Source organism: Cataglyphis hispanica, chromosome 1, assembly GCF_021464435.1.
Source record: "Cataglyphis hispanica isolate Lineage 1 chromosome 1, ULB_Chis1_1.0, whole genome shotgun sequence".
Lineage (NCBI taxonomy): Eukaryota > Metazoa > Arthropoda > Insecta > Hymenoptera > Formicidae > Cataglyphis > Cataglyphis hispanica.
In genome coordinates, this window is record NC_065954.1 from 1432863 (window position 1) to 1456677 (window position 23815).

The following is a 23815-nucleotide window of genomic DNA, read 5'->3' on the forward strand; positions in this document are numbered from 1 at the left end:
CACACGCACACATCTCCGACCTCAGATGCTTCCGTCTACGTCAAACGCCTGTAACATTCGTCACTCGCGGGACGAACGTGAAAATAGAATGGGTCTCGTCGCGGGGATGAGTCTCCGTTGGCATAAAATATGGATGGTTCGCGCAAGTTTCTCTCTCTTTCTCTCTCTCTTTATCTATTTTGGTTTGGCCCGGCGCCACAAAAGAAAGCGTCACGGCAAATTAATCGGGCGACGACGAGTACGCGAAATGTGTGATTTAATAAAAAAGCCACCCCTTCGCGCGCGCGCGCTGGGGGTGGATGATGCGAACGCGGCGAGATACGGAGTGACTCCCCGCGGAGTAATAAGTTTAGTTCCTACGATGAAAAGGCCATAAAATGCGGCGCGCGACGCAACATGGGGTCTTGTATCGCGACACTCGAGTTTCAGATATCTCAGGGAGAAATATGAATTCGCGTAAGGCGAGGATGTCAAAACACGTGTTCGTTGCAATCTAATGCGATGGAATAAAGTATCATCAGATTGCGTTTACAATCGCCGTTTTGTTTTTTTTTTCTTGCAGAATTATGTAACTTGATGAATATTTTTTAATGCAACAGGATTAGAGAAAACACAACCAAGAAAAGCATACCAATCGCGGTAGCCTCTTGCGCAAAGTCGAGCAAATGCGAACTTTTTGTCGGGTGTCATGTCGGTAGTATTTCACTCCGGTCGTTATGCTATCCGCCTCTCTGATATATGTTTGCACTGCACTGTCGCGAATGTACAGCGTATGCGTGCGCCAATACTAACGAGAAATAAAAGCGCGACGAAAAGGCACACTTTCTCGCTTGCTTCGTGTGTCATATCAGCACGCGATCGTCGCTCGCCACATCACGTGTCGGCCGCTGTTAATTTTTTACACTTTCTCTTTTTTCTCTCGCTGAAATTCGCGACGCTATCATTAGTCGCTCGTTGATGGCCAACGCGAGTCCATACTCACAAAATATATGTGATATTTTTTATTTAGGTTTTTTCTTTTTTTATCATTACATTGCTATCGCTTTTTAATAATCAACGCACGTATTACAATTAATTTTCTATAAAATTATCTATAAAAAAAGTGAAAGAATTTACTTGGTGATATTTAATATAAGGCCAATAATTATATAATAAATATCTATTTTACATTTTTGTAAATTTCAATTATCTTATTGTATGTAAAATCGTTTCAATTGAATAGTAATAAATTGTTTAACCAAACACACGTGCGCGACGTAAAAAAAGACTTTTACGATGCAAATATAAATTGTTGCGAATTGACCCATGGCTGAAAACAGGCTCGCACACAGAGAGGCAATGCCAGAAGTGGAAGTTATTAGGGAGTGATTTCATTTCCGAATTTCTCGCCGGGAGTCGCCTTTCGGCTCGGTCCCTTCAACCTCCCCCGCATCCTTCCTTTGCCAGCAGGTTAAATGACCGATGCAAAAAAGTCATAAAATAAGTTATAATTTGGTGTAGTCGGCGTCACGTTGCTCAATGTCCTGTGTGATCACCGTATTCTCACTCGAGTGAACTTAGGCACCCCCTATTTCCATGAGAGAGAATTGGGACGATTTTTCCGTCCCTTTCTCTTTTCTCTCTCTCTCTCTCTTCTTCCCTATCTCTCCCTTCTCTTGCGTGGCTTTGTCCCTGCTTTGGCGTGTCTCGTTTAGAATGCCGCATGTTACCATAACTTGAATAAGTTAGAATTGCCTACATCGTTCGGAAAGTATTCTCTTTTTGACTGCTCTCGCCTTTAAATTTAGGCGAACACGATGAAAGACTAAAGAAATATATATTGTAAAATTTTGTGACTTACACATGCACGTCTTAGGAACGCTAATCTATTTATAATATCAAAACCTGAAAAAGTGTTGTAAAAGCGCTCATTTTTTTCATCTTTATTAATAAGAAGAACGTATCATCTTCATGCAACGAACATAATCTCGCTCGAGAGACTCCTATATGTTTCTTTCCATGTTTCCGCGAGAAGACTGGGATGACTCTTGGTCCATCTTCAACTATAGTCGCTGTCGTCTTTTGATATACCTTACTTAGGGTACCGAATGTTACATTCAAGCGGGGTGGTGGCAGGGAGATTACGGGGTGCGCGAGCGGATGTCCTATCCAATTCCAGATTAATTGCAGGATCGAGCGGGAGGTCAAGGGTCGGTAAGGACGTTCGGGCGAAGTTGGAAGGAGGGAACGACAGGCCAAAAAAAGATACGGACAAGACGATGCAATGACGGGAAAAAGTTGTTGCGTCATGCTGCTACAACAATTTGAGTACTTAATGAACCGCGCGTGGAATTCAATTTTCTTTTCTTTTTGTACATAATGATATTATGTATTTGCGTTCCTTTCTACATTTTTCAAAAATTTCATTAAAATAATTATACTAAAATAATTATAATTATTTTATTATATTAAGCTTGAACAAATAATTTAATCTCGAAAAAAAAGTGAATGATAGGATTTTTATACGAAATCGTTTTAGAGAATAAAAGTCTGTACAATTGTCTACTGGCGTATGCGCACTCGATATATCGGAGACGAGTCGATTTCATCATCTAATAAAATAGATAAGCTTAATTACTGTAATCGATATCTCGGTCGACTTCCGCGCGATGGCCAAACGAGGGAGCCGCCAAATGACAACCACGTATAGTGGACCATAATGAATAACGGAGGGGAAAAAATGTCACAAGTCGTCTACGCGCCCTTGGACGCAATACACATTTCACGGTATGAGGGCTTACAAATTAAAGGTCGCCATACGATGGAGGCCACGCAAAACGAAGGTACATAGCGCGAAGGTTGAAAATACATTAGCCGCTTCAAAAAGTGATCCTCGATATTTGGAAAGGGATGGGCCGTTGAACTCAAAATTTTGAAAAAATTTGCGAAAACATTCGCGTCAACGATTCTACGCAGATGTCCAACGACGGAAAGCATTACACCAACGGAAACGCTAAATTTTAGCGATTCGCCGTGTGGGAAGGAGCGGGATACGCGACAACAAAAGAAAAGACGAACTCGTTCACCTTTGTCGTCGTGTAATGGACACCTATAAGCACCGGGGAAGGGCGTAATAACTCGCGCATAAGCCGTCTTATTATTCACGCTACGCGACGGCACATGTTGTGCGTTCCGCGATCGAACCGCAGCGGACGGATCCGGGAGGGTAGAGCGAATATCGCGAGACCGAGAGTGCACAAAACGATAGATAGGTAGGTATGCATTTTCGGTGACACACAGACCGGGATAACGTTAGTCGAACCATCGCCAATTACTTTTCATTGTATGCGATGCCTGGCGGTTTCGGCGTTTCGTAATAGCGGAGACACTTTTTTGTATATCGGTTTCGATTCCACGTTTGACATATGCGACATTTCCTTCTTCCTGCCTCTTACGGGACAACCTAGGAATTCCATTGTACCAGGTTTTTCGAACGTTACAAAGGTAACGAGATAAATTTGAAATAATACAAGTACGTACACAAAATTTTTGCTTACAAATTTTTTTCACGGTTTATAAACATTATATTAATTTACATTTCCGAATGTAATATAGATATAATTCTTTTAATATATACAGTGTGCTAATATCTCATGATACGTGTCATACTGGCTAATACTCTCTGACTCGAGTCTCCGTCATAAATTGCATGCACGCGCTGTTTGTGCTCAAGTCGCTGCTAATCCAGTCGGTCAGCCGGGAACCGTGCGTTGCACCGACATTGCAGCAACGACTGATCCGGTAGTTACAAGCCAAACTGCCGATCGGAATTGGTAACAAGGCGACTGATAGGCGAGGGGAGGCGAAGGAGAGCTCGCGCAAGCGGAGGCGGGAGGAGCGGAGTGCCCATAAATCTTGACACAATCGAGGGTGTGGTCAAACGCAGTGTCGGATGACCGTAGTCTCGTCTACAAATCTATAAAGGCCCTCCAACCACCCCGTCCCCTTCCATCGCCCACGAAACGCACAGAGACACGCGCGCACGTGTGTCTGTCACAATCTGGATACGTACGCGCGCGCTTTTCCACACCGTACGCGGACAAACGATCCTGCGGGACCACTGGTCAAACACACAGCACACCTCTCGTCGGCCTATAATATGTTCTCGTCACCAGCAACGCTGTTGCTGTTGCCGATGGCACCATTGGCGACGTATTTTCCCCTTTCGCGGAAATAGCCGTTTTTCGGTGATTTATCGGCCAGGGCACGGCCAGCACGTATACTCACTCGACCGGAAAGGAGCAAGAAATTTCCTGCTTTTATGCATTAAATAAAAAAACAGGGAGAGGGGTAGAGTGGCCGTGCGAATCGCGGGCGCTAGTCGCGATGGCTTTTCGGCGGGGCGCGGTCGAATGTGGATAGTAGAATGGGAAGGGTTGCTGCCAGATAAATTTTACCGAAAGCATTAATATCGTGAACCCACGTGGGAGAGAAATAGTTATATTTTCGTATTTTTATGTATTCACTAATTTATACATCTATAGGTATAGTTGGAACTTGTGTATATGTGTTTAAAATTCTTAAAAGCTATAAATTGCAACATTATAAAAAACTTTTTGTCACAGAATGAATTTTATATTATACAATTTTATCGTAAAGATTAAATCTCCCTGGTCTCTTACCATCGCCGCATTCAAAAATCTTGATCCAGTATGACAAGCAAATATCGTCGTTCTCTTTCGTGGGAATGGGGATTGATACCGAGACTCGCTGGCTATTTTAATGGTTATTGGCATCGTTTAATTTTCTGTCGACGTTCGCTAATCGTGGCTCTCTCCCTTCGAGGAAATAACCGATCCATTTGTCAGCAGCTCGCCGGAAGCAGGGAGGGATCCATCCGATGGATGAGCGCGCAAAGGATTTCCTGGATATTGCAACGAATTGTCCTGGGAGTACGACTCGGGGGCCGGAATAAATATACCGGTGTAGAACGTTTGTTTAGAAACTGGTTTCGAAGCGGAAGTGATAGAAGCTAAAAGTATATACCGTAGAAATCTGTATTGCTTCATATGAATGCTGCACTTTTAACAATAAAAAAACCTGTCTTTTAAACAATACTCGCCAAATTCCGAAATGTAGTAATAAAAAATAGTGTTTTTTTACCCGAATAATAAACATTTCGTTAAAAATCTGAAAGAATTTTGAAAGCAAGAGATCATCGCGCGTCGTGCATGAGTATGTCGTAATAACACGTAATAATACAATTCTCGACGACGACACCCACCATTCGTGGAATCTCGCTGAACCACAAGGAGATGGCAAAAGGTGTAACTTGGGCTTTGTGTGAGAAATACGAGAAACGCGACAATAAAAAGGCGCAGCGTCGGCCGCAACGTACAATCAGACGAACGAGAGACACATGCGTTTCAGCCTCTTGTTGCACTTTGTCTCTTTAATGCAAGGCCAGTCTGCGGTTCGTCTTCGAGCTCTCTCCCACCTTATGAGCGCGCGTATTTTCCCGAAGGTCACGTTATGCCACGATCGGGGGATAATAATAGGTGAAAATTTTACCGCCTCGCGATTCGCAGGAAGTCACTTCCTCCGCAACGGCGTTCCTCACCGACGAAGCGGCACTCGCTATTTTCCAGGTGTCCCTTCCTGCCGCTGCTTGGCACAGCCGCGATGAGAAATTTCCGCAACGGAATCGCTAGCTCCTCCTTCTGACAATGAGAACTCAGAAGACAGAACTTATTATATTCAGAAATAGACTCAGTCGCAAAAAAATTGCGTATCTCTAACAGATTTTGTCACAATATATACGTAGATTTAATATTATGATATTTTTTAATTCGCTTAATATTGCCGGATATTATATCGCAATTTTTTCATCAATATTAGAGTTGTTGAAAAAATTCTGCTAACGTACACAGAAATGCTACTGTGATCAACGGCAGCTTCAGTAAAATTTATGTATAAAATTTCTAAACTTAATATATATTCTTAATACACGCATACGGCCACATATATGGCAACACGCGCGCAACTCGAAACTACGGAGTTAACAGTACCGCACTTTACGAACGTCGTTATCGTCCAAATGCTGAAATCGAGACCTCAGGCAGGATGACGACGCACCTCCGGGTGCGATACGAAAGAGCTGCCTGTGTAACCGATCCGGCGCATTAAAGTGACAGAAATTGGCCGCGCCTGAGGTGTGCGCTGCCCAATGGATGGACGGTCGTGACGGGGCCCTCGTCATTTCCATATTGTAATGTCCCGTATCCTGTCGCCCGGGTACCGGCTGATATTATGCGCTAACAAACCATTTAGGCCAGGTGTTAAATTGTCTGTGACGCCCGAACGGTCGCCCACTCGTTCTCTCTGTCGACGTAGCCAGCGTCGTCGTTGCCACCGTCGTCGTGCTACGAAAGGAAAGGACATCGGGGAAACGATATGTGAGCGTGTGTGGAAAAGGTCGGGTCTGTAACGAGCGTTAATAGCTGCAAATTGGCCAGAAAAACGACCGGGATGCGAGCCCGAACGGTAGAGAAAAAAATAAATAAATAAATAAATAAAGAAATAAAGAAGTTCGACGAATGATACAACCGTTTCCTGTTTACGATCATACGGGAGAAAAAGACGATATCGCGTCGCGCTCCTTCTTTATTTCGAGTGGCCTCGCGCGACTGGTTATAATCAATTCGATCGACCAATTCGTCAGGTCATCGGGAGAAGGCGGGTGTGAAATTTAATCTCTCGCGCTCTCGTCTATGTATTGTGCGTGACCTGTTTCTTTCGGTCTGAGAAAGACTGGTGTTTATGCTAATGAAAGAGATCTTTCTCGATGATAAATCCACTCGGATAATAATCAATTTTTTTTTTTTGCGTTACGATACGAGTTATCGAATATTGCTTCTTACTCGAACGATAGTTTTCTCAAGCATTTTTAGAATTAATATAAATCATTTTTTCACTCGGCTATTGACCTTTTTTAACATGTTCGAAAAATATTAAAAATACCTATACAAGGTCTAAAAATGATAGCTTTATTAAATTCTGACAATAAGTGAAGTTGATTTTTGAAATAATTGTGAGAATTATTCAGATTTGTGATAAATGAAGGAGCGTGGGCGAAGGTTCATTCTTTAATGTATACTATAATCAAGCTGTAGTTTCGAAAAGAAAGGTAGCAGAAGCGAGTAGGCAGAAAAAATTAACTTGTCTTGCTACGCGTAATCATTCTAAATTGGCCGGAAAAGGGAAGCGAACAGTTCGAAATGAAAATTTTTTGATAAGAAAATACATTTTCGATTATTTCTTATAAAATCTGTTAAGATTTAAAACAAAAGATATGTATGTGTGTGTGTGTGTGCATGTGAGAGATATAGATAGAGAGAAAGAGAGAGAATTAAGATCTTTAAAAAAATATTTTGAAATTGTGACGATATGTTTACTGAAATTTCTATAAATGAGCATGAAGTGTCACGAACGATCGCGTGATCGAAATCGACATGGTTCGTTTTACGAAAAAGGTGCAAGTAACAAAAAAGATCGGTATCTAAAAGACAAACAAGCACGCGAGTCGGAAAGGAAAAAAATATTCGGAACTCACTAACATGCTCCCGGACTGCTCCCTTTGCTATCCCATCTGTTCGCGCGCGCGCGCGCGCGCTCGAGCTGACTCCAATTATTGAAATGCCAACTCTAGCGATAATTCGTCCCATTACGAATGCGACTAGCGATGAGCTCGAGCGATTACGCGCTTACCACAGAATTCACCGTATCGAGGCTTAATCTCGGTTGCGACAGGCTATAACGTTTTCACATTAACACGTTTGAGCGATATATACACCTTTTATTCCAGTTTGCCTTTTATTTTAAGTTGATATTGTGTACGTAATAAAAATAAATATAATTTTGGATTAATTATAAGATTTTTATACAGTATAATAATTAACGGTGCGATCGTGTATTATATCAATAATTATCTCTCTCTTTTCCGTAAAGAGATTAAATAATAGAAAATTAAAAACACACAATAAAATAATGTTGTTTGTAATATTATGATATTTATATACTTGTATAAATGTACGGTGTCTAATTTATCCCAATTATCAACTGTAATTTAACTTTGGCATTAACTGATTTCTCTTATTTTTCTTTTTAAAAGTACTGACTATATCTATTTAATTTAAATCTTGATTATCAAGATGTTTTTTTATTATCTTTGTTCGCATTCGAGGAGAACTCGAGGCGGTCGCTACTCATGAGGTTTCTCACAACGAACAAACATACCGCGCAGCGATAATTTCTTCGTGGAGAACGCGAGGCATCATCAAATAAATGCGTAGCCCCACACACACACGGATACTCAACATGGAAAGAGAAAGAGAGAGAGAGAGAGAGAGAGAGAGAGGACATGGTAGAGCCACGGAGAGAGTAAGAGAGCATTAAGGTGAGATAGTTGAAGCGTCAGGTAGAAAAGTGATAGGAAAGAGAAAGAAGCACCGCGGCAGCTTCTGTGTGGGCCTTAAGCAGGGCCTTAAGGGACTTAAGTGCGGTGAGTGAGCCTTATCTCGCCTCGTTACTTCGTTTTAACGGTGGCGAATGCTTGAAATATCGGCGCGCCGGCTTCCGTAATTCCGTATAGAAACGTCGCTTAATTCGGCCATTAGTACGTCGCCGGTAATTCAGATGAACGAGCGATTACTCGGCCAGCGAGAAATTCTCGCCGAATGTTCCACCTGCTATATTTCCTTTTTATGCGCGTCAATTCACCTAATCGCGTCTGACGCGATCTCGTCATATAAGACCCGAACGAGACGATTAATTCGAGCGATATAACGTCGCGCAAGAAACACAATTCTCCTCTTAAGCGATACCTCGCGATATCATCGCTGTCAAAGTATGCCTTTCCATTTTGACATTCACCTAATTACCTAAATACAGGTGCCGCGCGCCGTAAATAATACGTAATACATTATTAGCGCATGGTCACGTACACGATGACAAACGCGACGTCCTTGAGATAAGTTTGTCCTCGGGCCATTCTTCTCTCTCCTCTCTTTTATCAATACGAATGTTACTCGTTTCTATTCGAATATGAATAAAATAAGTCGCGATTTTAGTCGATGAAATATATCCCATCGACTCAAAAGGCAAATGGAGATGCTCGTTCTCTCCTCGTTGATCAGGGGATGCTCGATGACGGAGAAACCAGTTTGAGCACGAACGACGCCTCATTCTTCGGGGACAGCAGATTTGTTCAAACCGTCGTCATCATCGTCGTCGTCGTCGTCGTCGTCGTTGTCGTCGTCGTCGTCGCGCTTTCGCAATATCGGGAATTGCATGAGGCACGCCAGCCACGGGATGTACCAGGACGTTCGGAACCGACCATTACGAATCAATAAGCGAGGACGAGAACGGTGAGCCTTCCGTGGGACGTTTAATTTGCGACAAGATCGTGGGTGGGTTAACGACGGGCTGAAAACTACGAAAAGACGCGTCGGAGGAGGAGGAGGGAAGTCTGGTCCCGTGGTACCAGCTGTCACGGTAAGAGAAGACCGGCGGACGGTGAAAAGAGGGAGGGAGGGAGGGAGGGCATGGGGACAACGAGACGTCGACGGTCCAATTAGGTCCTAAATGCGACGCGGTTGCTATTGTCTGTCCGTGGGATGATACATTTTATTTTCCGTTATTGCAATAGGACGTTGAAATAAAGTACTGAAAGCATTACATGAATTTATTTTGCAGCGTCAAATTTTTTCACTTTTTGAAAAACTCAGTTTTTAGATATTACATCGATTTATTCATTAAAGATGTAATATCTCTTTGAATTTTTTTTTTACCCGATCGTTTATCATTATTTTTATAATAAAAATTCTTCTAAATTTACACGGATTTTACTTTATTCTATATATCGCAATCGGATTAAGCGACTAGATTTTGACGATATTTTTACAATACTTTACGCAGTTAACGATCTTTTTTCGAAGAAAGGACAATATCTGACTTTCTTAGTCATTAACAAATTTTCTCGACATGAGAGATCGCTTTTCGTGCGGATAGTTCGCGGTACCGGCTGTCACGGTCCCCGGGATGGGACGAAATAAAAAACGAACGGGTCGCATGTGAAAAGAGCGCGGAGGGTACGAAGACGACAGGATAACAAGACGCTGACGGCCCAATTAGATCCTAAACGCGGCAATAATTTTCTACATTATATCCGAGCGCGTTAGGGGATGATGTATTTCGTCGCTGAAGGTTTCAGAGAACGGCTGCTTGTAATTGGTTGGGTGAACCTCTAATTTTCTCCATTGATCGATGGTATCCGCTATCACTATAGCGAATCGATTAAAAAGACGTATGGATCGATTATGTGTCAACCTGCGTGAGATATCATGTGTCTGGTGTCGATTAAATCGCGATCGTTCATGCGAGATGCTTTTAACGATAAAAAGTGTGTTAAATCGCCGCAATTTTTTTATAGTTCTTAACGCTTTGTTCTTTTTGTGAAATTCGGAGAATCAAACGTATTATAATATCATAGAACTAAAAAGCGATACACGGCATTAATTATTAACATAATTAACTCTCTGTGCAATTCCACAATCAGCCTTAAAATATTAACTGATGCTATTGGAATACTAAATGCAGTTTCATGTGCCATGAGTATTAGCTTTATACACACAATGATATATTTTATATAATAATTTTAAATAAGATTTACGTCAGCTACTAATTAACACACTCAACCTTTTTTCATTGCTTTTTATTATTGCTTACGCATTGACGGTTCTGTATGCTACGATTCTAGAACTCAACGTATCGTTAAAGATTTACTAAGAAGACAAAAATTGCATTCTTATGATATCCTATCAGACTCGCTGCACTTTAAGAAAAAATCCTTCGTAAGTCCACCGCTTCGGAATTTGGCACTCAAACGCAGGTAGTCTAGATTCCTGCAGTTGAAACTATGTTACGTCTTGTGATGCACCTGCAGTCGGCTTTTGCGCGGCATGCATACGCGAGTCGCATACCAAGACGAAGACGACGACGACGAGGATGACGACGACGACGACGACTTTATGGCCCGGGTCTTAAAGTCCGAGATACAAAGTGAATTCTTCCAATCCGTGAGAAGGGCGAACGAGTAGGAGAGGTGAGAGCAGAAGCACGAGGAGGTGGAGGATGAGAAGAAGGCTCCATCGAATTTTTCCATGGCATGTCGCCGGTTTCACACCCTAAGTGGCGCGGTGCCTCTGTCTGAAGACACCCGTACACATCCGGGCCCGACTCGAACAGGGAGGTGGACGCACACCACGATCGGCTGGCTGAATAAAAGATGAGATTCACACCGCGCGAGCTTGTTCGCGGCTCTCTTTCGGTTTTTCTGTCGTTTCTCTGTCGACTGACCGACCGCGCGATTCCTCCACCTTCTCTCCGCCCGTCGTCACGCTTAATAAAATGACTTTAGGATCGACGCAAAAGAGCACCCGGCATGATCCTCGCATCTCGGCCGATACCGCGAGACCAGTCCCCGGGAGACTTTAAGCGGCGCTTATATCCGATACATTGCTTCTTTCATGATCGTTCAAGATGTAGAGATACAATTTCATGCGAGATCGATCATTTCTTATCAAAATTTAACTCGCATAGGAATAAGAAATGAACACAGATAAGTTACAAACACACAAAACTTGCTTTCTCCGTAGAATTTTATGTTATTGTACGCTTCACACACAAGTCTCTATCATATTCTAATTTTTTAATTAAGAATAAATGATTTCAACAAATAATAATAAGATTTGAATAAATTCAAACAGCAAATATGTAAATAAAACAAGCTCAAACAAATCAATTAACAATTGTAATCAAACATATATTTTAACATACAAATGTTTACTCTCTAATATATTGATTTAATTTCGTACCGATCCGCAGTGATATTCTTGCAGCAAGCATCATAACTCTATATCAACTTTTATAATATGTATGTGATTGATAAGAAACATTTGAAGTAAGATATAAATTTTTTCGACATATACACATCCTGTTACTTGCGTCAATTTTTCTCGCTTGCGTGCAATTTTCGTTTATTTTTTTTTTTTTTTGGCTTTTATCGCTATTTTTAATTAAGTAATTCACAATCAATGTAAATGTGGTTGTCCTCTACGGATTTTTGTACAAAAACTTGTTATTTGATCTTCACTTTCGACACCTTTGTCGTTCTCTCTCATGTTCTTCATCTTCCTACTGAAACGATCACACCAACCTTCAAACCACCGACCGGTTTTGCCGCGAGTTAAGCTCTTAATGGATACGCGGTTGTCTTCGATCGTGATTATCGAAGATCAGCTGATACTTTTCTTCTCTCTTCTAAGCCTTTATTTAATTTATGAATCGTGTTTGTTATCATTGATTCATATGGTATTCATATTCAGATATGGGATCATCATTTTTAATTCAATAATTAATTAAATAATTTGTGATTTCAATTTGATTTTTTATCTCATTATGTCAGTCGGTTTATTACAAATATTAGAAAATTTTTAACAATACTGTTCTCTCGATGATATACCATTAAAAGTAGAAAGTTGTCTACGTCCTTTTTGCTACTGAATGATCGAACGATTGGAAAAGCTTTAAATTCCGAAATTAAGTTCGAGAATTCTGCTTTTAAATACATAGAGGGCTGTTTGTGATGCTCCCTGAAATTGTTCGTATCCTATTCTGTATCGAACGAAGACATTGACGGATTTGTACGTTCTCTTTAACATCAGACTTCAATTCTAATTGAAGTGAAACTGAACGAGCACGCCTGGTTTTTCTATACCGCACTTTCTTCAACGAGCTATCTCTATGTGAGAATTTGCGCCATTAAAATTGCTCGGGCTATTTTCGCTCAACTGTCTTTCCGCGAGGAAATACGAAATGCAAAAAACGCGATTCGTAAAGCCGCGATTTACGATCGAACGCGTAAGGAGCGTTTTTCTCACCGATTTCTTGCTGCTCGTATATACTTCAGAAAGAAGTAGACGCGCGAGTTCTTCCACTCGTGTTCAGCCACCCGATATCGATCTCGCTCTGTTTTCAATGTCTTTGTTTTTCTGCCACACGCGGAACATTGAAAGGCTTCTCCAAACTCGTTGAGGATCTACGGGTTCTGACAGGTTACTTCAGACCGGTTCTACTTCAACTTAAAGTGTAGATGGATCTTTCCCTCCCCTCCCCTCCCTCCCCCTCCCCATACACGAAGTCAAATATTTTCGCCACGTCTCTAAAGGTGGACCGAGATAACGCGAAGATTCGTCATGCTCTCTTGCCGGACAATTAGAGATAAACATTAATACTTTATGAAAATATGATACAAATTTTTATAAAATTTAATAGAGAAATTTTAATAAGATATAAATTATCGTCAATTGCTGTAATTTGCGAATGATAGAGAAAAACACATTTCCCCATCTTCTCTCTTTCACGATGTACGTTTATACCAACGTGTAATTATCATCGACTCGCTGTCAATAGCAAGAATGCAAAGGGTAAGTTTATCTGCATTAATGCCAGAAGTAAGCGACGCGACAATTTTATCTCCTCACGAATATCAAGGTAACGTAGGTATAATTATATATGCGGGATGTTAAATTACTTTTTTGATTTTCTTACGTTATATATTCACTGTCTGAAACTTCAAAATAAAGAAGATTATAAGTGAGCTACAACATTACGTGTCCCTATGTTCTTTTTTACTTCTTCATGAAATTTTTTAAGCATTATTTTAAAAATACAAAATCTATAAATTGCATTAAAATCTTCATCTAAAATCAATTTTGAGCAGTAAATTACTTTACGAATAATACTTACTTTACAATAACTTTGATCTAGTAAATTGAATTTTTAAGAATGCATTTATTTTAATTGAGAAAGTATGAAAAAGAAAAAGCAAATGTTATTATTGTGTATAAATCTAATATATTATACATAATACATAATACATTATACATATTATATAATCTTAATATATATAAAATTAATTAATAAATTAGCGTTTGTGTTACTCTGAATCACAAAGAGAGAAACTCTGAATGTTTAAATAGATGGACACATATTCGATAAAAATTTGTTTTCAAATAAGAACATAATCTTAAAATATTATATTAAATCGTCTTCAACGCAAATAATAACAATGGGAGCTCGACTCTTTGACCTAGCGAGCTTATGTTATGATGCGCGAGCCTTATTATTTAGTCAGACGCGGTACGACGCTCTGTGTATACGCGTGATACGCGTTGCGTGCGCCTCGCGCCCAAGTGTACGTAGTGAAATGTACAGCTGTTAACCCGCAGCTAAAAAGCATACTAAATAATCGTCGTTAAAGACCGCATAATGACTGCTACGGGATGTGCGAGACGTTATTGGTTGCCTACATCCGATGTATATAGACTACCCGTGAAATTGGCAGCACGTATCGCAGGTGAGTGTGCATGATCTTGATTAATATTTCCCTCGACCATACGCAATCGACATTAATGAACACCTCGCAAACTCCGCAATCGCGCCATTTCCGCGAGATTTTACGTCCGGTTATAAACAAAAAGAAGGCAAAGTACACGTTTCCTTCTATTCACCGATAACACAAATAACGTTTCGTTAGGTTCCGCTTTCATTTGCAATGCAAAGTGATCGTGAATTGCACACGAGTAGAAATGCATTTTGCGATAGAAAAAGCGATGCTTCGCTGGGTGAGCACGCCTCGCGTACGAGCGAGAAATCACTCGCGAGTTCTTGCCTCGCGTTAACCAGGCATGATAGCAACTTCGTCAACGCTTAGTTCAATGACATACGGGAAGCCCCTTAAAACTATTTGCGTGTCAACGATGCGGCGATCGCGTTGCGGATACACGGAAACAACGAACGACGTGTTTCATGCTAGGTCGAAATACACGTTTTCCCCTCCTTTCCCCGTTCTTCGTTAACCAGTTATCGGTTAGTCGGTTACAGGAACGAGGCCGAGTGAGAAGTTTCGATCGACAAGCCAATTAAATATAATTGCCCGAAACCAACGCATTGTATAAATTCATTAGCCAATCCTAAGATTTTAGAAATCGAGAATTCAATTAATAGATAAATCATTGTACGAATTTATTATCAATTATTTTTGATAAAATAATATACACGATGTGCCTTGATTCTTATGTATATAATGCTATTTATTTGAGAATGAAACTTTTTCTCACGTCGTTTGCAAGTGCGAAGACACAATTTAATGGAGCGCCTTAAAACGAACTCTCGTATTAACACACCTCCTTTGGTTGTTTAAATTGTCGCTTCGAGTGCAATCGTAAACGAATTAAAGATTTTCAGGCGGGCTGTAAACCGATACAATTAAGGTGGCGAAGAAGGGCTGTAAAGGGTTGTAAAAGGTAATTAACGCATGGTGTGTGACTAGGATTATAAGTCACTCGGGCTGCTACAGCTGTCGTTGTAAAAAAATGCGCTCGATTACCTTCCTCATCCTTAGAATATGCTTCAATTTTTATGCGCAGCGAGATAGAAATTTTTATTAATTCTCTGAGCTCTCTGCGCAGAGTGCTTCTAATTTAGTGATTTAACTTCACCGTTTCAATGTTTACTTTTTACGTAAAAAAAAAAAGAGAAAGAAAAAAATGCAATATATACAACGACCAGGATTATTCGTGAATCTCGGCAGGACACATTGTATTTTATAAGGCAAGGAGTTTCTGATCCGATAAGATCGACGGTGTTATTTCGAGGGTTTTTTTTTTTTTACAGTTATATCTTCGCACGACCGAGGAATCATAATGATGTCGGGTTTAATGTCTGTCTGCACCTATGAAATTTCAAATTATATAATATTGTCAAATGTAGAGAAATGCGCGATTCTGACTTCACTGAACAAGTGATCGTATAAAAAAATTACTTGAAAAAAAAAAATTATATATATACATATATATATTTGATACGTCTTATTTTTTTTACGACAACAAGAATTTTAAAAATGCTCGAAAGGTAACTTACGGCAATTTATAAATATATAACGATTTTTCCAATCAAGATATCGCGAATCAATGATTATTGCGCAACGATACCACGATTAACATACGCCACGATAGAAAGGATTAAAATGCAAGAAATACGTTCGTGGAAATTGCCTGTTCTTTAGACGATCACAAATCACTCAATGTCCGGCGTTAATCGCGCACATGGTACACATCATCGAGAAATCCCGTCGTGAAAGAACATCATTATCTGATATTAGCTATACGTTCGCTATACGAGTAACATTTACAAAGAAATAAAAATAATTCAGAGGCAGAAAAGGAAAAATCTTCAGGAAGGAATAACATTAGTGAAGGCTGAATTATAAATATTACATTGAAAAGCGCAGTATCTCACATTCTAAAGAATAAAAGAAGCTGAAATAGTTTTATATTAATTTTGCACACATTTGAGAATACTTCAAAATTGAACGTACTATTCACTTGAAAGAAATCTCGCAATTATCTTTGCGAACAAAAAGAAAAGAACGGGTCAAGTATATACGATGTAGTTTCTCATTCCGAGATCGAATAAGCGAAGGAAAAGAAGACCACGAAAAAGCAACGCAAACAATCGGAGAGAGAGAGAGAAAAAGGGGGAGATCTAGGGAAGTTGACGAGAGAGAAGGTAACGGGGAATGCACGCGGTCGCTCGTCTGGAATTAAGACTCAGCAGGAATGAAGGATGGAGGATGAGAGAATGAGGATAGGAATGGTCCAACCGGGAAGAGCGAAGAGAGGAAGGAAGGGGTAAGAGGGGATGAGAATGCCAGAAGACGAGACGACCGTTCCCAGCTGGATGGAACCGTGCATCCCCAACGGCGTCGATGACCGTCGATGCGCTTTTATCCCCGTCGACTGCGACGACAATGTTTCGCTTCGAGAACCGATGATTGCGATTGAGGGAATTGTCGAAATCACTGACACCGCCGCCAATGGCGCGTAGGAAAGAACGTCCAGTTTTTCATCATGGGACAAGATGTCGTCTGACACCTCTTTCACTCCCTCGCGAAAACCATATTCACGGGTCCTATTTGCGCGAGAGAGATCTCATGATTGCTGATGCGCTTCCTTGATGGAGGAGAATGACTTTCGGTGATTTGACGAATGTTTCATATACATAGTTTCGTTTCATTACACGCATATTTCAATAGTAACTTCAAGTCGAACGTACATTTAGTATCACTATTACGAAAATACAATCATTTATTTCGAAATCACGAAATATCTCTCAACGCAAACGAACAAACGGTCTCATCATCGCCGATGAGCATTAATATGGCAAGGCTTCAGATTATGATTATGTTACGATTGTCGGTTATTAGTTGTAAAAGTATACGACGAGCGCGTTACGGCCGGCAGTTTCCAGGAAGCCTCTGCATTGAAAGTCTCCCTAAAGGCCCACTCGGACCGTCTTGTGCCTTCGTCAAAGTTTTAATAGAGTTTATTGTTTTACGACCCGATTATAGATTATTTTTACGAGCCTCGGCCATACATATACAGATTAATCGTATGTTTCTAATCTAACAAAAAAAATCTCAAAAATTTCTTGCCGCGTTTTCCCTTCTTCCTGCGCACTTTGCCTCCATCCTTTTACCACTAATAACTTCTTCGTCGATTCTTTCTCGCTACAAATTTTATATTCTCTCTTTCACGCCCCTTTTTTTCTTTTTTCATCTTACGTTTCTCTCTCTCTTTCTCACTTTTTAATTCTTGATTCTTCTTTTTTACTCCGTTACTTTTATCTCCGTGTTTTCAGTATCGAATACTTTATATATCAGTCATCTTCGTCTATATCTATGAATCCGCGACAATGTGAAAAATCCCGGTTGCTACCAAGGGTTTCTTGGAGTCCCTTTTCTAAAGGGACAGCGCTCACTTCCATGCGCATCTGTCCCCGAAAGACAACGAAAGGGTCCGAGACGGCGCAGCGATGTTATCGGCGAAGGAGTTGAGAGAGAATGAGATTTCGTAGTTTCACCACGTTTTCGGTTTTCGTGCGGTCGAAAGCAAAAGGAAAGCGGATCCCTATACAGCCGGTCCTACACCTCTATTCGTCTCCTTCTCTCGGAGACGTGCACCGGAAACTCTCTGCATGGGCTTTATCGCGTATGCATCTGACACCCGCGTCTCTCGTTCTCCACTTGCGCATCCACCAAAATGTGCGCGCATCTTGCACGTGCACGCGTACACCTCGCATCTTTTCTCCCTTCATGGCGGATGGGTCGAGGTCACGAGACGGACTGCTCCGGCCGGTTTTCTGAAAGACAAAGGTGTGACTAGCTTGCCGGAAATTGCAGTTTGTCCCTCCTCCCTTCAAATATATACGCGTATTGTCCGACAAAAAAGAGAAATATAGATAGAAGTATAATCACATATAGAATTTAAAATCTATATGTGATTATACTTCTATATATATATAGTTGTATCTATATTTCTAAGCGAATATCAAATATTCGCTTTCTAATGTATGTATAACTATTGCGAGAAACTGCAGAAGCGGCACTGCGGTTCACAGATTGCATCCACAAACGACCACGCCCACCAGCGTCCCACGGGATGCGGAGGATGGAAAACGAATAGAGAGATCGGTTCGCCACGGTCAGCGAACGTCGGTTTTATCGGCAATGGTGTCGAGAAGATAGACATCGCTAGAGAATACGGTAACCAAAGCGAGATCACCGGGCGAGATAAGATCTTTACCAGCTCCGGCAGTATGGATCGTTTACCGGTCGATCGAAGATTGTCGCGGATCCCTTTTGCGCTGTCCCTCCGGTATCGTTCTGCAGATGCAATTAGATCTGTCGGCACGGACAAAAGAATTGAACAATTTTGGGTCAAAGCGCACGAGGAAAGAGACAATTTCGAACCAGTCTTCGCGCGTATGATTCTGCTCGTCGATATACCTGCGGAAAATCTCTTATAAGGAAAGGAACAGTAGCGATGCTTTCCGAAGCTTCATAAAAGTAAAGAATCGCAAAAACAAGCGTATGAGCATATGGAGTAATGATTTACATGCAATACTTTTGAGAGGTTTTGCGCAACGACCGACGCTTCAATCATTCGTTTATGAACGCGACAAGCCCGCGCGTTATTCGCGTTATTTCGTGTCAACAAAACCGCTTTCATTAAATTGCCGCCTGGTTATATATATGTATATATACATATATGTATGAAAGTATATGCGCGGTAGGACGCAGGGAACACGGCACGTAAAATATATCACCAAGTTTGTTCTCCTGCGCGCGTTTTAATAGTGGAGATCGACGCGCGAACGCGTTACGATGCGCGGCGATGCTCAAAGAGAGCGGACATTCGCGGAGCGGGAGCGAGTTTGTCAAAGAAAGAAGAAGAAGAATTAAATGAAAGAGGAGAAAGTCGGACGAGAGAGTGAGAGAGAGAGAGAGAGAGAGAGAGAAAGAGACGAAACGTGAGGAAAAGGCGTAAGCCAGAAAGTCCTTAGCCGGCACGGGGATCGGCCTTAATTAACTCCAAGTCGACGAAGAGGAGAGCTCGTTTGCGAGCGGCGAGCGCCGATTGCCGGCTTCGATCCGTGAAGACGACGACGAGTCGGGCGCGGACGCGGACGAGCATGAAGACGGGCAGACGAGGAGAAAACGATCAAGAGAGCGGGGAGCGTCTTCGGGAGGCCCTTGGGTGGCCGGAGATTCCAGTTTCTCGATAATTGGTCGAGCTGTTTCGACACCCGACCACACTAAGCTGCGAGTATGAGGAATAAATCGAAAAGGCGCGCGTTTCTCTTGTAGCCTTTTCTGATTGCCTATGGTAGAATGTCAGGGGCAGATGCGCTCGTATGATATCAGAGCCGATGACATTCGGAACGACGCCTACCTATGACCGTTATAGCGCCAGCCTGTCGAAAGGAGTGGCACAATTAATTTGAGATCAATGCCGAAGATGCGATTCGATTGGGCAATCGCTATTATCGCGAAAAGACGCGTCCGATCTGATGAATGCAATTGAAAATTAATTTCATGTGACTTATATATATTAAATTTTGAAACGTGATGTATACTTATATTTTCTAAAACTATTTTTATCTATTATTATTCAAAAAAGTTAACAACATTAAAAATCTATGTCGACACAAATTACTATAAAAAAAATAAACAAACGTGAAATTCTATTTTCAATTGCCTCGAGAGATTTCCTTGCCAATCAAGTTCAGACTATCGTCTCGCTAACGTTGTCGCATTCGTCACGAGGATCGTGCTCTGATCGATCGAGCTGGTTAGTTAACGGAATCGGACGATAGTAAGGCGTCTCCGGACGATTTAGGGCGAATCGTTTGAGGGTGACTCTCCTCGATGCACCGGCAGCACAGCTGACTCATCTCCGTCTCGAAGTTGTATCGGTATCACCCCATGTGTTATCGCGTCTCAGTCACCCCCGTCTCGGTCGCCCTCTCTTTCCGCAACAACTCCGCCGTATGTCTGTAGCATCTAGCAGAAGCACGCAAAACTTCCTCCGTTCCGTCCCTCGCTCTCTCTCTCTCTCTCTCTCTCCATCGAGCTTGTCGAGGGCGAGTAATGTGCATTCTGTCCACCCTACGATTTAACGGGGTGATCGTGGGGCCACGTTTATTCGTTTGTGAAATTAGTGCTGGTTTTGTCATGTTTAGATGACCGCCGAGGAGTTCGTTTCGCTTGTCGAGCGATCCACGAAAAACGATTCCTCGTCGCGTGCGATCTATCGATATAATTTTAATTTTAGAAAAATATTGGAAAAGTATCTATTTTAAAATAAAATATAATATATAATTTTGTTTCATTTTATATAAAAAAAAAAAAATTATTAATTTATGTTAAAAATATTTTATTTGATTAAAAAAAATTAATAGACGTTTATAAATTTAATACAGAAATTTATTTTTATAATTTATAATTTTAAACTTAATTTTATATGTAATTTCCTCAGACTATTGAAATTATAATTTCAATCAAGTTATTGAAATTGCATCGACTCCCGATAAAAGAAACGTCCCGTCGAAAACTTTTTTATGCTGAGATCTTTTGCGCAAATTTCACGGACGGAATGTCGTTCCCGTCGAGATCGGCGATCGTGCTGATGACGTGAGTCAATTGTCACGCGAGCCGTGGCTTAATCCAATCGACCAGCGATGCCCTTAATGCCGGATTTCGCCGAGGCTCACTTCTCTCTCCCTCCAACGTCCTTCTCGCTCTTAAATGCCATCGAGCGTGCCGTCAAAAAGTGCGAAAGCTTAATTGAAAGAATTGGATCTTTCACTCGACTGCTCGCAATCAGATGATCCCTGCAGTTTAGATCGTCGATTCGACCATGCGGGACGCGAACCGACGTAACTGACGCCAACGAAAAGTCTCTCAGCCATAACGGACTTCCTGGATTATATGAAAAAGAACTATGAACAATTTTATACCATTGGTCGGTTGCCCTGACATCATCTTTAAAGCGACTCTCACATTGTGCCTCAGCATCACCCAACGTGACTAATGATGCTTCTCTCTAAGCTTCGCTGAAAATAATAAATCGAACTTTTCCAGCACAATTTCATAATTTTTAATATTTCTACATACATACATATACATGAAATTAAATCAGCGAGAAGAAAGAGAATAATAAGAATAACAATAGACGGTTACACATCCTTATAATTTTATTTTACAACATTTCAAACATGGGAAAAGCCAAGTCTGGAAAATAATACATCAAGTCATTAATATAGATATAGATTAAAATATATCTTTTCACTGTTGCATCGAATTAACAATGAATTCAGAACAATGATATCACATATAGGTTCTCGCTTTTCCTCTGTTTTACACAAAAAAAAAAAAAAAAATTGCACTTGTATCATGGAATTTTCAATCGAGCCGAAACAACGTGACCTTTTTTGCCTGCGTGCATTTCCTCGCGTACACGGACCGAGCAGAACCAGCCAAGCCAGGCTATACAGAAGCTAACGATTACACGCGTTTTTACTTCCGGTCGGGCAACTGTCCGTAGGATGTTTCATTCGCGGCTGTGCGTTATTTTTCTTCCAGAAAATTATTGCATGTGTTTACTCGTCTTCCCGTAGTGTTGCATTACAAGTTTAATCATTATTGTTAATCGAGACTTACAGAAATTACATTTTTTCAATTCCAGATTTATCTACAATCATTACATATTTAAATTATTAATCACAGTATAAGTTACGATTCTTGAACAAATCATACAATTTATAACTCGTGCTCACGTCAAATGCTTCGACATTAATTGATCTTTTTCAGAATTATATTGCATTGAAAACGGTTTAGATCATGCAAGGTAGGTTTGAAAAGGTACGATCTGCCTCAAGGCGTCGTCGTCGATAGTCGCACGATGAGATTCGAACTAGCGATTCATTTTAATTGCAGATAAATTTCGCAGACCGCGATCGCCAACGTCGAAATTCATTAAATCCCGTTATCTCAGTTCGTCGATAGCGGATGTATAAACGCTATTTCTTAACTACTCGCATTTTCAATGACGCGCTTTTTTTCCGACTCGACGCAATTAAATATGCGCGCAATCGCGCTCGCGTTAACGAACGAAACTGCGATTCGTGCAAAATATAACAAAATCATTAATTCACGATAAAATGAAATACAATTGGATTACATGCATCGATGGAACTTGCGCGCGGATATTTCCATTTCTTGATGGTGAGAAATATCGACGGTAAAGTTCGCGTAAATAATTCCAACCGATGAAATCAGCAACATCTAAAACTATTATATAAAGTCATATCATAGATTTTTGTTTGCATGCGTAAATTTTCATTTTTGTATTTTATTTTATTTAAATATCTGTTATTTGATTAAAATTAAATTATTAATCGACCCGATTAAAATTATTAACCGATAATTTATATTTTATTGTAAAGTGAATACATAATTATATGAATTTCATGGGTTTTTAATATATATAATCAAATGTTCAGATATGTCAGTTGTGAGATTGCCCCACATAGTTGGTTTAATACCGGATGAAAGAAAAATTTTCGAAATGATATCATGATGATAAATGATTCAATGACGTCGCATACATTGCACGAGCTTGTGCACTTTGTGACAAGGCAAGTATAAATTTTTCGGCGTTCACCCGAAACGAGATCCTGTTGAGAGATACGATCGGGCTAGAGGCAGTATCGATGCCAGACCGTTGGGATAGAGAGAAGGCACGGAGCAGCTGTGTTAGTTGTCTCACCTGTTGTTTCTCGCCCTAATTATGGCTTGGTACCTGGATAAAGCGACAATATATGTATACATATATATATGCGTACTCACGTAAAGTATGTATATATATCATCGATGAAAGAGATTTATCGGCTCGTTTAGTCCTCGTCGCGGGACCACACAAGAAATTATAGATGTAAAGAAATGCTCCCTTAACGCTGCGTTAGCACCTTTCGATTTTATCATTGCCACGTTGCACATTTTCTATGAATTTAAATGAATTTCTTTCTACTGATCAACGTTTCGAGAAATTTCTATAAATTGATTGATATCCTAATCAGTGGAGTTATGTACATTTAATGCTATATCGTTTATAAATGATCAACAAGTGAACAGTTGAGTTAGAGCAACTTGATTTTGAAATGATTTTGTGTCTATAAAATTTATAGTTTATGAATAGTTGGCATTTTTATTTTGGCCATGATTTATGACTTGCTCTAGTCATATAATGTTTCCTATATTTACAATTAGAGCTTTGCAATGTGTCTCCAACACGACTGTCTTAAAACGGATGTA

General features: G+C 40.6%; 2 long non-coding RNA genes across 4 annotated transcripts in view; both read left to right on the top strand.

Moving 5' to 3' along the window:
• The window catches only part of LOC126855121 (uncharacterized), a 206281-nt gene that overhangs the window by 6198 nt on the left and 176268 nt on the right, over window positions 1–23815 (top strand). The window lies entirely within an intron of this gene.
• LOC126855142 (uncharacterized) overlaps window positions 14253–23815 on the top strand; it is a 116792-nt gene continuing 107229 nt past the window's right edge. For both annotated transcript variants that reach the window (XR_007688196.1, XR_007688197.1), the window contains exon 1: window positions 14253–14455. This is a non-coding gene — a long non-coding RNA (uncharacterized LOC126855142). The remainder of the gene's footprint in view (window positions 14456–23815) is intronic.